The following is a 17030-nucleotide window of genomic DNA, read 5'->3' on the forward strand; positions in this document are numbered from 1 at the left end:
TTTAGCACCTGTAAAACTAATTATGTTGTGACAGCTGACAGAGTATAGACCACACAGGACTTCTGCCAATAAGGCAGATGACTGACTAAATCACAGATCAACACTATTAGCATCTATATTATAAACTAGGAGAAAGCCTCCAGCTTGGATACATGGGTCCTGGTTGTAGAAAAATACTTAACCTGTGAACAGTGTCATGCATTTAGAGGGTTTCATCCTAGCCTGTAAGAGGCATTTCTGCGGTATGTACTTGTAAGCCAAAATCCTAATTACTCTCCTGTATCTCTCCTCTTAATATGCCCTGAATCTACTCAGGCTTGTACGTTTAAGTACAGAAGTGCTTTTGTATTCAGCTCACATATCGAGGATAAAACATAGCACTCTATTTTTAGCTACATTGTAACTTTTGATGAACTGCAATTCATCAAAATTAGGGGTATTGCAGTGAGTAAGTCTTTTTATCGTTGCTAGACTGCTCCAGCAGTATTTTTATAATAAAGTAAAAGTTCATAGTACATAAAACCACTTAGAATGTCCTCAGTGCCTGTGAGAAGAATATGGGAGAAGCAAAGATTTTACACTGTGAGAAAAAAGCTGGATCATTTATTACTCATCTCTGACACTGTAAGCTCCTTCCCAGAAAGGTATTTCTAGATCTTTCAATGGTTTTTAATGGCATGAGGAACCATCTTCCCTCCACTCAGGAGACGTCTCCGCGAGCCATCCATCAGCGCTGAGTGCAGAGGGAATTCCTCCCATTGCAAAGCCCAAGCGCTTCCTCTGAAATTGTTTTTTCTCTTTCTGTTAGTTACAGATAGAACAGGGTTTAGGAATTCTGTTCCTGTGAGGTTTGTTTGTTGTATTGAGATACCTGAAGAGGGAACTGTCACGGCTCCTGCTTGCTATTGTTTGCTCTTAGACCTTGTTTTAACTGATACGGCTGGTGTTACGGAATGAAGTTTTTGAAATACCCTCAAGAGCATAACAAGATAGCTGTGTTTTCTGATGAATTGCTTTACAGAGAATGTAATTATGCATTTTACAGGATAGCAATTTGTATACCACATAAAGCACATGTTTACTTGTGGGAATTGTGTGGTTTTGCTGTAATTATTAGAGCCTATTGATTGTCTTCCATTATGTTAATGTTTCCAAATTAAGCAATATGAAGCAATTTTCTGCCATGCTGTATCTCAGAAGCCTTAGGGATATTATCTGCAACTTGTACTGCAAGTCTAGAGGCCTTTGTGAATAAAACTTATAATTCACTTCATTGTAAGTTTTTCTCCTTATTGTAATCAATGAACCTTATACCGTGGAATATAAATGAGGTGACAAAGGAGGAAATAACCCTTCTGAGGTAGGAAAAGGGTGATGGTAAAAGGCACAATGAGCATTAATCGACTTCTTAAACAAAAATACTTTTGCCCTTTCTTTTGAAGACTGGCTACTTTCAGATAATCATAAGCTGTTTGCAGCTATGGCCACTTCAGAAAAGAAGAATAATTTTAATGATGAGTCATTATCGTAATTGCTTCAGCATTTCCTGCACTAGTTAAGATAGCTTATTTCTGGCCATATAGTACTTTATTGGCTTTTGAAATACTGTATCATCTGTTCAATTTGTGGAAAACTATCAAAGAAGAATAACGGAATGTTAGGGATGGAAGCACCAAAACTTTTCTGGCAATTCTTCCCAAGATCGGCTGCAGTCAAGTTGTCCTGATCTTACTTCTTCTGGTCCTACTTCAGAAATACAGACATAGTCACTCTTAATTTTTGGTTCTACAGATTTCTTTTAGGCTAATTCCTGCCACTCACCATTCCTGTTTTATAGGTTTCTATTTTACTCTCCTACTTTGTATTATTTAATCCATTCTCACTTTTTTCCACTTGATTGTTAATTGACTTTTACTTTACTTCATTTCCTATCTTATGTCTCTCTGCTTTTATTTCTGTTTCTGCTTCTCTTTTCTTCCTAGATTTGTTATCTTCCTTACCATCCTTGCTGTTTTATTTTTCTACTTCTCATTATTCTCTTCTGATATTTTTTTCCCTTCCACTTTTGCGTACATTTCCTATTTTCTTTCATGGGGCACCTTGTATAAGAAAGATGGAAGCACAACTTGTGAGGTCACAGACATAATTTTCAGATGGAAAGGTGCCTTTTCATTTCTGTGTGTCCCAAAGCCCTTTGAAAAATAAGGAAATAGAAACATTCGGGGGGGGTGGTGTTATGTATATGTTTCTAAATGAATGTGTAAGCACTATTTGTATACTAACTCAAGTAGTCAGAGGATGAGAAATAAATCTATTGGTAAATTTGTGGACATACAAGTCTGTAATTTCCCACCAGTTATCGCTAAATAAGAAAGATAATGAAAATAATTTTATATTCTGAGCCCTTCCTAGCAAGAACTTTAAATCTGAGAGTTTGCTGATACATTGGGAAAACTATGATTTGTTTGCTTTTTTCCCAATGCGATCATTGGCACAGAGCAAAGTTTGTACTCAGAATCCAGAGGAGAATATCTACATCCTTTGTTTAGAAAATGTAGTATAGTAGAAATGTGAGAGTTAGTTAAATACCAGTTTCTCCCTTGATTTTTTCCGTAATTGTAATTATGGTCTTTTTGCACTCTCTGTTTTTATTTTACTAATAGATTTTATACCTCGTTCTTTAGAGTGATTGATTTGCTTGAACTGAAATGCTCTATCCTAGTCCAGTTCTAAGTGAGCTAGCTTTGATAGAAAGATCTACCACCAAACTGAAAGGAAAAGGCTGAATAATCATAGAGACAGACAGGAATATTTTCACTACTTCTGTGGATGTTAACTCACATGCCTAGGATAGGAGGCTTGTTTCCCTTAGTTGCTTCTCTGTATGTGTTGAAAAGATAGGCATTTTGAGAAAGATTTAAAAAAAACCAAAACAACCATACAACAAAACTGAACAGGATGAAGAGCAGCTTTAATGGCATCTATTGCAAGGAAGCCACCACAGAGGCCATTGCTCTATTCAGTGCTATGTTTTATGTTACAGAAATAACACTAAAGTAGATTGCAGTGCTGCCTTTACCCTCCTCAGGTATACTGAACTGAAAAAGTGAACACAAAAGGATAATTATTATATCTTAGGTGCACAGCACACCACAGGGTGCACACAGGGCCACCACCCCAACCACCACAGCTTGGCCAAGCACTGTATCATGTGGGTGTACCAGGCTGTGTTAGAGAACTAACCTTTGGCATTATGGACATGTGACAAGCTGTATCACTCTACTGGGGAAAATGCATTGATCAGTGTAGACACAGCCTGTATTTACCAGGTCTCTGAGTCCTGAGCAAGACTTTGAATCCTACTGTCATCATAGGAATGTTCTGAAGAAGCTCTAGGAGGCAGTTGGAATGTATTACTTTTTTGGGAAGAAATATAAGATGTTAACTGAGCTTTGATGGATATGGATAAACACTTCTAGACAGTAAAAGATTTTCTTTATTTGTACTAAATCAAAATAAATTTTCTGTTTTCTCTTGAGTCATTTCAGCAGACTCATTGCTGTTTACGTTGCTTTCTTATGCACTGAGAAGGACTAAAACAGCATACAAGACTGATGTTGGTTTGCTTTTGTAAAGGAACTGAATATCACTGATCCTAAGCTGCACTACTTAGGAGGAAGTCTTAATAGAGGAAGCAGACTTAAGAGGTCACTAGACTTATTACCAAGCAGACAGACTCAACCTGCCTCTGTTTTTTTTTAAAGGATCCCTTCCATGCTATTTGGGCAATGAGGGATAGTAGTTTATGTTTTTTAGTATAGTAGTATTTTTTTAACAAATGCAATGGTAGGATTTGGGAGGCATGTATCCCCCATTTTCACACTCAGCATGTTAGCAGATGAATTGCCTTTTTTTCATTCTCATAGAATCATAGAATGATTTGTTTTTGAAGGGACCTTTTAAAGATCATCTTTCATTAGATCAGGTTGCTCCTGATCTCCTGATCATACAGCTGTCTTCTCGGTACCTATCCTAAATACATCTTCCACATTTAGAAGGAAAGAATTTATGTTGACTCCTCTTAAAATGATTAATGTGGAAGATACAGAAATTTAGAAGATTTGGAAAATTTGAAGTTTCTCCCTGGAAACTCTGCAGAATATTTTGGTATAGTCCTAAAGAAGAAATTCAATGAGCATGAACACAATTCCTTTTAGTATGGCTCTAATCCTGTACTAGTGACCACACTTGCACGGAATCCATATGTCAGATTCCCTAATCCTTGATAAGGATTCACAGACTAAATCTCCTGAAGAGGTGTAGCCATACGCAAGCCCTGAGATTAAATAACTGTTCATACATATGACATCTGGTAAGGACACCTTTTGCATGATAACTGACAATGAGTGCATACAGTCCATTTTATTGTGAAGGTCAGAGAGGATAACTTAAACCACTAGTCAATATGTTTCAGATAGCGTACAGTAAGGAACAGCCTCTTAACCTGCCTTTCACCAGATTAATCCACTGCTGCTACATCTTGGTATAAATTGATGCTTCTGAGCATCAGCATTTCAGTCCCCATGATGAGGAAAGGAACAATTATTTTTAGCTTACCAGAGTCCTTTCTGTTCTTTGGCTATACTAATGGGCCAGGTACCTACTAACCTACTGATGGGGAAGTAGTTGGTTGACGTGTTGTGTCTGGGTCCATGATTAGATATGTAAATTGAATGACTCTACAGCCATGACCTCTGTTTTTAAGAAGCTGATGTTCACTAGAAAGGCTTCTTACAAACTTTCAGAATCTTTGAACATAAAAGTTCCTTTCAAGTTGATAATTAAGCCATTTAAAAATAAAGAAGTAGAATGTATTTGATCTAGCTTTTCATACCTTCTGAGTATGATAAATACAGTGCCTCGAACAAAGCTGCTTAATTCAAAAGGCTATGGGTGTGAAGTAAAATAGTGCCATCTGGTTTAGAGGAGGAATTCATGCAAGGGAACATTCAGCCAGCATTAATCTGAACAAATTACACCAAAGAATAGGGACTATGTTAAGTATTGTTTAAAAAAAATTCTTATATGAAATCATACTTTTTGCCAGATGTTTTCCCAGTAAAAGACAGCGGCAATATTAATTCATTCTTTTCTCCCCAGATTTGCTAGTGTTTCTGTAGAAATTACAGAAGGACAAATACGAGAGGAAAAATTGTGAGCAAAAGGAATTCTTAGTTTAATATAAAAATTATTCTTCTGAGTTTGTAAAAAAGACATTTTTGCAGAAAAGCTTCTATACCTTTGTCAAAGGAAGTTTTAATTTGCAGATCTTAAAAAGAATCATCTACATTTTTAATAAATGCAAATACAGCATTTAAGAAAATGACCTTTGCATTACTTCCTTCACTAATTACCTCTGAAGCACCTCCAAAGCATACAATATAATTTCAAATCATGTTAAATGGGCAAAACTTGCACAGTACTTTCCTAAAGTTCAGGTGTTAGAACTAACATCTTTGGCATATTTTTATTTACTAAAACTGTGCACCGGGTCTTGAAAATTTCTCATTACAATGATCACTTCATGAATTTTTCTCTTGCTTACCCAAGTATTTTTTCCGTTTTCTCAGAGAAATGCTACAGACCTGACCTTCCTTCACTACTGATGGTCAGAGTATGTAAGATCAAATATTGCATCTTACATAACAAAAAGCAAACATTTACTGGAACTGATATTAAGAAATGTTCATATAAACTATTTCAGAATACATATGCAGAGATTTTTTTTCATTAAAGCTGCTTGGAAGAGCAACCTAAGTTTAATTTTCTGATTGTAATGGAATATTATGAAGTTAGGTAAGTTTTCTTTCCTAGGAAATGCATAATGTAATCAAGGAAGCAGAGCTGGGCATGGTCAAAGGAATAAGCATAGATTATGTGATAACCAGTTTAACCTCTGCCCAGTGGTGTGTCAATGCCAGTGTGCAGATAAAAAAGCTGAGGTCACAAAATGAGGGAAAAGCAGAACTGGTAGCACTTACATATGTAAGCACCATGTATCCAGAGATACTTAGAATTGTCTTTTCCTCTTTTTTTTCTGTTCAAATACATTTCCCTGTTCAGCCTGAAACTTCTTGGTGTATATTTTATGAATGGCTATCCTTGCTATCACTATTACCTACAAAGACAAAAAGCTTCCCATGAATACTCAGAACTGTTTGATCAGAAAGACAACTACTTTACAAAATGTCAAACCATTTGAACTGATTTTTTGTATCATACTGACATTTGCAATTATAGCTCTTTTCATCAGGATTAAAGCTTGAATAAATTCTGAACCCAAGCAATTTGTAGAAAATATTTTTCATTTCACTTTGGAGCTCTGAGAGAGGAAAAAGCAGGAATCCACTTTCTCTGAATTCTTCAGGAGAAGGAAAATTGGACACAGTTGCATATGTGACACTGTCAGGGAAACAAACCCTCAGCTTTTTTTTTTTTCCCCCCTAACAATTAAAAAAGGTAGTTAAAACTTTGTAGGTTTGAATTGTTTCTAAAGTGGATTTTTTGGGGGGAAAATATGAACAGAAGCCAGTCAGTTCCTTTAATTTACAAGAGTATAGTATGTTTACATGAACAAATTTGTATTCTTGGAGGGGGTTTATGTGCATGAATAATCTAAAACAACTCAAACCTTACATCACAAGAAGCATGTCACATTACTGAATGCACTTCCTTAGTGCTGTCTATACATCAAGGATCTCCTAATACCCCTGTTGATATCTCCAGTAATTGTCTGAAACCACAGCCTTCCTACATCCAAAGTAAAAGAAATTATCTTTTTTATGTATGCGATGAGCTATGCTCCAACTTTCCCTGTCATTACTGTAATTCTTTCCCAACGATATATTTTCACTTTGTGTAATGGTAAGCCGTGCTTCACATTATTGTTTCCATTTTCTCAGAAAAGCATCTGGAGATAGACATTGAATGGTATTACTCTGGTAATAATTGTGTTAAACAACTGCAGAAAAGAGCACATAAATATTTATTATTATAATTCTGCTGCTATTGCACTCCAGTGAAGATTAGGGCTCCAGTCTAGATACTAAGAGCTTGTCAGTGTAAATACCCCGGTGAAAGAAGGGTTGCTAATACTAAAAGAATCCTGAATAGAGTAATGATTTGAGAATACTGTATTTTTTATTCCTTTTTTAATTTATAAATAGTTTTAGGTTAAGTAACACATACAAAAAAAAAAAAACCTAGAAAAATAATTATGAAAAGAGAATTTAGAAAGTAACTAAAGCATGTAAGAAGAAAAAGATGTGAGAAAAAAAATAAAAGAGAAAAAAGTGGAAGTTTGGGCAAAAAAGGATGTTCCAGAGTGTTGTTCAAGATTTACAGTCAGTGGTACCTCAGAGCAAAAAACACTGCGTAATAATATCCTGGTAACTGCAGAAGCAATCTCTGCAGCTGCTTCTACTGGCTACACTGTGCAGCTGATCCCCCTAAGAGTACCTTTCCCAGTAGGTTAGGAAAACTATTATGATGCTGCAGAAAGCAGGCTCACGGTATTAAAACACTTATTTTACCAGTAACAACATATTTTCTATTTTAAGACTTTACAAAGCAAATCTACTGTGATGTCTTGCTGTAATTCATTTGTGGGGTGAGTTTTTTCGTATGCACAAAGTCTCAAAGCCATTGCACCTGAGCAGATGATGCGGCATTTCAGCAAGGGGGAGGTTGGGTCAGTCAGGTGTGTTGCATTACTGGGCAAGCTGGGAAGTTTGGAGCAGGGAAAGAGGAGCAAGTAAAGACAAAGAAAGGAGAGAGGGAGAGCAAGCAGGTGATACCTTTCAAGGCTGATTAAGCACCCCTCTGAAGACCATTTCCCAGCACACCTTGGGAAAGCACTGAGGGCTTGCTTTGAGGAAAGCATGATATTTCTGGGGTTTGTTGCCTTTTGTAGGTGGATGACTAAGGCTGTTTGACTTACTTACTCTGAGGTTTGTTTTTTTTTAAAATGGAACTGTCTGTATCCTGAAAGCAAATGTAGCAAAATGCTAGCCTTTCTGAGCAAAACAGGAGAAGTAGTTGGATTGTTGATAATATGTGGAGATGGCTGCAAAATGAAGCTGAACTCACAGAGCAGAAAAATGAGAGAAAATTGGAAAAAGGATTCAAGGAAAGATGTAGATGGTGCTATAATCTGCTAATGAAGAAGTTGTTAGAGTAGGTATTTGTGACTGAGGGGAAAAACCTCAACAAGCCTAGATGTTCCTCCTGTAAAATCAGCAAGAAGCAATAGGGCTGTGTGCCTTGTGGCTGAGCAGAAGATGGCATGTCAGCAGCAGAGCACTTTTGATCTGTGGAGCAGAAGACCAAAGAGAGCCTGACTGATTCTGGAACTAGGTAGGTGTGGACCTGGGTGATAGACCCAATTGCTTGAAAACAGTCTTAAACTCTGCATGAAAAAAGGAACTGATACTCTGAGTAGTGAACTGGAGTGAAGTGAGCGGTCCCATCTAAGTTTTACAAAGCAAAAGTATAGAAAACCTGGGGAATCCTAGAGCAAGATTTGCATCTTCGCTTTACCCTGTGTCCCTCCAGTAGTCCTGCCATAGGGGAAGATACTGCCTATCAAAACTGTAGGAGATGAGTATGCTGCCAAGTGAGGCACACCAAGCAGAAATGGCTCAGGGCAGGAACAGTCTTAACAGCTTCTTAGCTGTGCTCAGTGTGAAGCAGGTGATGAAGGTTTGTGCTGAAGTATTAGGTATGGCAAAGAAGGTAGGTCAGCGTGGGGATAAAGGTGAGGTGCTGTTAAGATGTCCTGCTTTCTTTAATTTTATAGTAACCTTTTTGCAAGCCTGTTCTGGTAGGCTAACAAATGTCTCGGGAGTAGCAAGGTAACAGTAAGCAAGAGCTACCAGAGGTAGGTATGCTGCTGGGTCAGCTGCAAGAGCTAAAGGTTAAATGCCATGTTTCTGGAGCTTATGCTGAGGTACTCTGTGTAGTATTTTTAAATTAATAAACATAGCTGTGAATGAGTGATGTTACAGGAGTCCTTACCAGGCTGGGCAGTGCTGTGAAACAGGGTTCCCATCTCCAGGTGTACCAAGCTGTGAACATTAACAAGTAAATGAAGCATGAGGACCCTTGCTGCTATTGCTTGCTTCTTCAAGTGCTATTCCTAGTATGCCTTCTTTTATTCTTGCGCTGTGTTACGCTGTGCCCTGTAACATTTGCCATTCTTTCTAGCTGAAGTCTAGTCTAGCCCCTTTTCTAACCTGGTCCTTAACTCTTGCTTTTCCATATATTTTTTAAAATTTTCATACTTTCTTGATTATTTCCTTCTTGAGCACATGCTCTTTTCACCATTCACTTTTCTTTCCAGCTCTCCTGATTTCCTCTTTGCCATTTTTCTTTCCAGTGCTGTTTTCCCACATCTCACCTTGTTCTCTTATCTCATTCTGTTCTCATTACGTATCTCTCAAGAAGGGTTTGTTAAGAAGAAAATGAGTTAAATACTTTGCAATTTCCTTCTATAGGTCTTTCCTCTAATTACTAGCAAACAAGCTGTACTTGCTAAAACAAATTACCAAACCGTGTTTTCTCCTGTGACACAGTTGTAATTCACTTATGTCTGGAATGCTAAAGATAAAGGTAGTCTGGTTCACAACATAGTCAAGCCTAAGCAAAGACATCTGTGTAAAAGCTTACTAGAAGTATTTTTAATCTGAAGTGATTTGTGGTGGGCACAATTCCTAACTGCAGGTGTCTATATGGAAAGTGCAGAATAATTTGATGCCTCAGTCTGGTGACAATCACTTGGCCAGCAAACATTTTTCTGGTGCGAGGGAAGCTGAAAATATGGGAAACACCTGAGAAAGTGTGAATTAGAAAGCAAATTGTAAATAGGATATATTTAAAAGGCAACTTCAGTGACAAAATTAGAGTAAATATCAACTCACTGTTATGTCTATGATTTTAGAAGTTATTAAAAACAACTGGCAACCATAGAAAGTTGGGTCACTCCAATTAGTCCTTCCTTACAAGAAAGCTTGTTTCAGACTCTCTTTAAAAAAAAAAAAAATAACTTTTCAAAGGCATAGGGACACTTTCGGAAATGTCAGATGCATGAGAAGTGAAAGAGAATTTTCTTTATATATTCTTTTTTGATGCTTTTAAAAGATGAACTTTCTTCTTTTCACTCCCATTTCCTGCTAATTATCACTAACCATAACACTCCTTCTTGTAACCCTATTTTAAATGACACATTATAGATCTGACCTATACAGTAGAAACTTTTTTCTGAAGTATTATTTATTTAATCATCAGTACTTTAAAGCTTTTTTTTTTTAAAGTACTGGTGGGGTTTTTTTAACATGTCTATTGCACTTTAATGGCTGCTTACTTTAGGACTGGACAGGTTCTTTTCACTTACAATACTTGAAGTCTTACTGTCCTTTAAGGACTCTTTCTCCCTCTGGGAAAGGAGAACTGGTGGAAATGTGAAAACCTGGGGAAAAACTAAGAGATAAGCTTAGTCCTGACTGTAGGTCATGTACTTTCAACAGCAGGTGAGTAGACAGCAGATATGATTTAGGGGAGAGGGAGAAGTGGGGGGTGCAATGTGGTGTAGTTATAGTATCCTTACTGGTACAGGTATCTTCAAGATGTTATTTTTACCAGTTCTTAAAAAGAAAGTACCATAAACCCCACCCTCCAAAAAAAAAACCCCAAACAAAAAAGCCCACAGCAAGACTCTAGTCCAAACAACGCAGTTTATAAGGATATGGGGACACCATTCAGTGGAAGGTAGTGTGGGCATGTGAGCCAGTGCTGGCCTCACTTCTGGCATCTTAATGATCCTGTGCAACACAGTGTGATTATATTGCATAATGATAACATCTGTCTCCCTGATGTGATGGGTATGCAGAAATATAAGCCTTGGCCCTGAACTGTGGGATTTGTTAGGTCAGGTGCAGATCTATACTGAGATTTCTGTGCTAATATGTAACTTTGGAGTTGTAACCTCCAGCAGATGTGTTTCTCTGCAGTACACTGTTGTGCTGAGGACATGCTTGTGGTTCGAAGTCCTTTTCTAGATAATGTTTGGCTTCAAAAATCATGTATCTCTGTCATGATTTCGTGTTTTTGTTCATTCATATTTAGTTGCTTCCATTTACCATTGCGTTTCCAAAACCATACAAGAAAATTTTACCCAGTCAGTTCAGCTCTTTGCTCTCCCTGTGTTTGAGCTTTTGTGAATGAAATAACTGTGACTGAGGGACTGTATTAAATGAGTAGATGTAAAATATAACTGAAGCACAAGCAGGGCCTGTATATAGTCAGAAATGGAGTGAAGTTTTCCTATCAGTGTTCTCTCACGTAGGGACATACCTTTGCTCATACAAATGTGATAAATTGCCTATAATGAAGTTTCACCTCTTTATGATTCAGTATATAAAAACTGATTTCTATAAAACTCTTTTGCTGCTTTTGAACTCAAGAACTGTTGGGTGCTTTTATTACTGCTTTTTAGATTTTGTTAATCCTTAAATTGTTCCTTAGAGCAGTATTTTTTACCGCTTAGGTGTGTTAATACAGTTATTGTGAAAGTATTAAATCTCAAGTTTTTAAGTGACTTAATAAACCGTTGATTAGCAACTTTGAATTTTTATGAATGTGTTTATGCTTATTATGCATTATTTTGTGTGTATGTTTTTGTATCCACAAGTTCCAGATCAGGTACCTGTTAAATAGCTTGATACCTTTTGACCAGCAACCTAGCAAGCTGCCTGGTGTAAGCTTCTGCCAGCAGCAGACATGAGGAAAGAAATTGATTATTCTGTGGTTAACACTTTTAAAGCACAGTTCTTAATGCGTTTCAAGCCTGTCAGAACAGCCTGCTGTGTGTACTGTGGTATACCTGAAGCTCTGTCAGCCCTTATGGTTACCAGTCACTGGCAGACATTTATTCCTGCTCCAATTTCTCTGGTGCCAGCCCTCTACCTAGCACACCAAGCTGAAACAGGGGCCTGTGTAGCACTACTACATTTGAGCTCAAGTGGAAGGTGTGCTTGACGGGTAGGACACTTCTCAATGTGCTCATTTGCTGTAATGTGCAGATTTACAGCTGCCCTAGGTAAGGAAAGTCTTGCTGTTCTTGTGGTGGTTGTGGGATTAGTTTAACTCTAGGCACGTTAAGATAATGAGTGTGTTTTATTCAGATTCTAAATAGACAAGTTACAAAGCTTAAAACCGTTTCTTGGTTTGTACATTTTGAAATAGTCAGGCTGAAGTTCTGTTGAAAGCCTCATCTCCGAGGGTCCTGCTTTCCCTTTTGGGCAAGGGGCAGTGAGGGTCTTGAGTGGTTTTCCTCTTCAGTCTGGCCAAATCTCATGGATGGGTTCAGTCTTTAAGTTCTCTCTTTCTTCCAGGATGGAAACCAATATAGTCTGGCCACTTAATTAAAATAAACATTGCTTCAGCATCTTTAAAATGTGTATATATCACTGTTAGAGCAATGCCATCAGCTTTACTTGGCTTGCCAATAAATAGCTCCTTGCTGCTTCTCTACCAGCAAGTTGCAAGTCTTATGTTGCATTTTGCATTCCACATTAAGATATACATAAGTGATTTTTGATACAAAGGTTCAAAAATAATAAATGTAGCTCATTACTAACTAGATACGGTGATAATTAATTGTTTTGGAATACCTCATCTCCAACTTCTTTCCTTAAAGCGGACAGACCTTCAATATTCACACTGTTTTCTGTTGAACAGATTCCATTGTGATTAGTTGTGAAAAGCAATTATTTTGGAGGATATGGATTGTAAAATTGGAACTAAATCCTTACAGTTCAGCCTCTAATTTTATGTGTCATGGTTTGCTTTTTTTAGTTGATGGTAACTTATTTAAAGTTTCTGGAGAAAACACATAGAATTATAGAATAGTTTGGGTTGGAAGGGACCTTTAAAGGTCATCTAGTCCAACCCCCCTGCAGTGAGCAGGGACATCTTCAACTAGATCAGGTTGCTCAGAGCCCCGTCCAACCTACCTTGAATGTTTCCAGGAACGGGGTGTCGACCACCTCTCTGGGCAACGTTCCAGTGTTTCATCACCCTCACTGTAAAAAATTTCTTCCTTATACCTAGTCTAAATCTACCCTCTTTTAGTTTAGAACCGTTACCCCTTGTCCTATTGCTACAGGCCTGTGCTGTTGACTATATTTTCTTTTTAAAAAAAGAGCTATAAAATTCATGGAAAATAATTCAAACAATGAAGTAAATAGAGCATTTCTACTTGAACAGATTTTGATCAGCTCTCCTTGGCCTACCAACAAACTTCTGAGGACTTGACTATTCTATTTTTTTTTTTCTGAAAGGGGAAAGGAAAAATGTAATACTTAAAGTCAATGCTATGAAGAACTAGCAATTAGTGGGGTTAAAAAAAATACAGCCTTATGATCAACCCATCTTTTAAATAAAAGAGCTTAGAAAATGTAGTTTATAGGAGTAATCTAGGTATTTTTCACCTCAGATGTATTTCTTCATTGTGCCTATGTAATGTAAAAGTTTATCTGTGAATCAATAATCTATGTACAGATCCTCCTGTTTACCCCATTTTATTGTAGCTAAGTTTAGTTTTGGTCCTCTGGTAGCTAAATGGTTGGTTCACTTGCCTATGTGTAAGGTAAGAATTTGTGCTTCTGCGCAGTAACGTTAAGATGAAGTGTCTTAAAAATGTGCGCTTCACTTAATACTGCCTTTGGTGTAGAACTCAAATTTTCTGTGTGCGGGGAAAAATAGTAGTCCAGACATGGTCTCAGAGCAATTGATGTCTTTTTTTACATATGTGCTTGTGTGCATATTTGTGCATCTCTGAATGCAGAAATGGCCTTTGACAGCCACAGAGAGCAATCAAGAACTTCCATGTCTTCAAGAAACTAAACTGAAAGTGTTGAAATGTACTTGCTGCTGAGGCAAAGGAAGGGAAATTGGAAATGTGCTAATACTTAATTTTACAGAGTTTAAACACTGATAAATTGCAGGTGAAGAGTTGTAAGGTTTGGGGCTTTATTTTTACAGCTCTTCACAAACTGTCATCTGGTGACACTTGTCATTATTTGGCAGAGGTGGGTTAAGTAATAACAAAATGGCCTGTGTGATTATCAGAACAGAGTACCTTGAGAAGCCTCCACATCAAGTCCTAGCACTGAGATGGAATTGAAGCTTACCTTTGAGAACAGATCTTGTCTTGATGTAAGCTCCAGATGGGTAGAGAATCTTCTCAGTATCTTGACTAAACATTTCAGTGGTTATTAATCCTGTTCTGTTGGGTACAGCACTTAACCTTTATTTAACTTCTATTTTTTAGACATTAATCCTTTTAGCATATTAACAAGATTAGAGAGCCATCTCTTCTCATGTTGCTATTATATTTCTCTTAACTGCCTCATTGGTAAGCAAAATAGACTGAGCTTCTCCTCATGGGTGGTGTCTTCTAGTCCCTGTGTGCTCTTTTAAGTACTACAAGTAAGATTGTCTACTCTTTTTATTACAGTGGGAACTAACATGGCACACATTCTACTTCTCTAATCCTAATTTAACTGTGTCTATCTTGTAATTGGGCCCTTACACCACATGGAGTCAGTCCCAGGTGGGTACCACCTGGATGCTCTTGAAGTATGTTGGATTTGTATATTGTCACTGTATATAGCTTAGGAATTTAGAATAATTATTATGGAACAATAAGGCAGTGATCTGTATATCATAGTCCAAGTCTGTAATGCAGTCAAGAAGCAAAGTAACTACATGAACTGACCCAGAATTTTACTAAGTCCAGTAAACAAAGCTTTTAGCAGTGGTTTTCCTTAACCAATAGAGTAAAAGATACTTGCAAATATCGAAGTCACGTGATTGCGTCACTCTCGCCTGCTGCAGGTCTGAAGCTTGACAATGCAGGAGTGTAAGCAGAGGTCTGTTGTTCCTTGACGCTGGGTTAGCAGGGGAGATGTTCAAAGTTATCAACTTTGAACAAGTCGAGTTCTGAGATTTATGTTTAGCATCTTTTCTGGAATAAGCACCTCTGCAAGATAGCTTATTAATATTCCTGTTCAAGGCAAACCGATGTTTACCAGGTACTGCAAAGTGTTTAACTTCCAAGCTTGTTTTTTAATCTCTGCTTAACACAGTTTTGATGTCACAATGCTCCTATTCAAACAGAAAGCTTTTATTTGGGGACAAAGTTTTAAATAGAATGACAAACTTAATTAAAAACTGAAAACATTATTTTACCAGTGGGTCATGCCTAGTTTCTAGACTTTATTGTTCTCTTCTTAGCGAGTCTTTACTAATAATTAAAATGTGTATAAATATATATGTGTCTTTAGCAATGGAAATGGGAGACTGGAGATAAACCCATTAATTCTATTATAGGGCATGCTAATATTATAAAAAACTAAGGATATCCTTTATTAATTCGTATGTTGAATTAAATCTGGTTCTTGCTTCACAACAATAGTTGACTCTGTTAATTAAGAATATTTTAAAAAGCACACAAAAACCCACTAAACTTTGACAGACTGTTTATCTTTCATTCAGGCATCTCGACCTGTTCTTATTTTAATGACCTAGCAAATTTGGAAACAGTGATCTTAAATTGCCTAAGATGCATAATCTGAATTAATATTACTGAGTAATATTAGAAAAAAACACTAATGTGAGTTATTACATATTATGTGTTTTTCAGCCTTTACAAGAAAATGTAAGATTACTTCACTTTTGTGTTCTAGAAGACTAATTCCTCATAATCCTAGCATTTGAAATGAGCAAAACGGGCTTTCGCTTTGGAAGTTTTTTCTCAGTTTTGTAGTATTGGAAAATATGTTAAAAGAAAACGTAAGTTTTAATGTCATTGCTTTATTGCTGAGCAATTTGACTTTCACTTATTACTTATCATGCAATTATCCTGACACTTGCCCAAAGTTATGCTGGTCAAACTCGATTGCAATCTTCTATCCAAAGATCTCCTGGGATAATTTAATTTCTTTCCCGTTTTGATTTGGAGGCCAGGTGAAGTGAAATATATAGTTCTATCTCAATTATGTTCTTGATAAACCTGCAAATAAGGTGTTTCTGTTGTAGGTTAGCTAGGTCTTGCCTTTTGTGTGAAATCTCAGCTTCCGTGTTATAAGAATATGTAACATGTTGGTGGTGTTTAAAATAAAACCTAATTCTACTTAATCTTGGAACTTGCATGTGGAGGTGGGAAAATGGAACTTGAAACTAAGATGCTTTAATGGGTGTGAATATGTATTTACTTTGAAAGATCATTTATATCTTCATTTATATTACTTCTATAATTTAGGCTCTCGATAGCTGAGGGCACGTGGACATGGATTTTTTCATACTACTGTAGCTTGTAGAAAGTCACATTAAGAATACGGAGACACTATATATTAGAAGTTATCCATGGGCTTAGCTGCTTCCACAGATCTTAAAGGCCTGACTTTGTCAATGTGTAATACAATTGATTTTGTTTGCTTTTTCGGTTACTAGAAATTGGTTATTTCTATATAAGGAAGGAAAAATACAAGTAGGATTACCTGTAAGATAAGCAAATGATAGAAAAAGCTTTTTGTTTTGGTTTTCTGTTTATTTCTTTCTGTTGTAGCAATACCTTTCTTTATGTGAAAATTGGAATATAACAGAACCTATTTTTGTGCTATTTAATTGCTGGCTCTAGATAGAAAAGAACTGGTATTGGCAATGTGATCAGATTTACATTTTTCTCAGGTCTGATATATTTGGTAAGTATAATGGAATAAGTGATAAACTGGAGATATCATCACCTTGCTTTCAATGTTTTAAGAAGTCAGCAAAGTTAAGTCCAATGCATGTCTTGCTTATCTGGTTCTAATCTTGGAATTTTACTTTGCAAATAATAGGAGACTGTGTCCTTATTGTAATAATTTGTGTCTACTGCTGGAGTACAAGAATCAGTTAGAGCTTGTTTT

The 17030-nt window shown here is 36.8% G+C and overlaps 1 long non-coding RNA gene across 1 annotated transcript in view; it reads left to right on the plus strand.

Moving 5' to 3' along the window:
- LOC142056938 (uncharacterized) overlaps window positions 1-17030 on the plus strand; it is a 543236-nt gene that overhangs the window by 337595 nt on the left and 188611 nt on the right. The window lies entirely within an intron of this gene.

Source organism: Phalacrocorax aristotelis, chromosome 4 (genome assembly GCF_949628215.1).
Source record: "Phalacrocorax aristotelis chromosome 4, bGulAri2.1, whole genome shotgun sequence".
NCBI lineage: Eukaryota > Metazoa > Chordata > Aves > Suliformes > Phalacrocoracidae > Phalacrocorax > Phalacrocorax aristotelis.